Here is a 441-nt window from a genome sequence, read left to right as displayed (position 1 = left end):
GTTTCCAGCATGCATTTTCCCTCCTCTTTGTCTCCTAATCAGTAGCTCTGGGGGTACCCACAAATTGTATAGTATTTGCTGCAAGTACACACAGGAGTTGGGGGAATATTTTTGCACCATTAAACAATTGATATTATTCTTTAATATTTACACAGAAGCAGTTTTCCATGTACCATGTGAGAGACAGGATTCAATTTCTTCCATTAGCAAGAATGTGCACATCGAATGTGGTATGGAACATTCGGTTTTATGTCCCTTACAAAAATAGTCTTGATTTAGTTACATTTTCAAAAAAATCAATTGAGGAGTTAGACTTCAGCTGAGGATGTAGAAAACTGCAAGAAAAACCAGATAACCTATAAAACTTTAACTTTTCTCAAGCCCAAAGAGGCTGGTCATAAGTCCAGTTCACTGAAATCCAAAGAGTGACAAGGTTCTGTA

The sequence above is a fragment of the Mustela nivalis genome (assembly GCF_964662115.1).
Source record: "Mustela nivalis genome assembly, contig: HAP1_SCAFFOLD_2522, whole genome shotgun sequence".
NCBI classification, from domain to species: Eukaryota; Metazoa; Chordata; class Mammalia; order Carnivora; family Mustelidae; genus Mustela; species Mustela nivalis.
Note: the sequence above shows the minus strand (reverse complement) of the source record.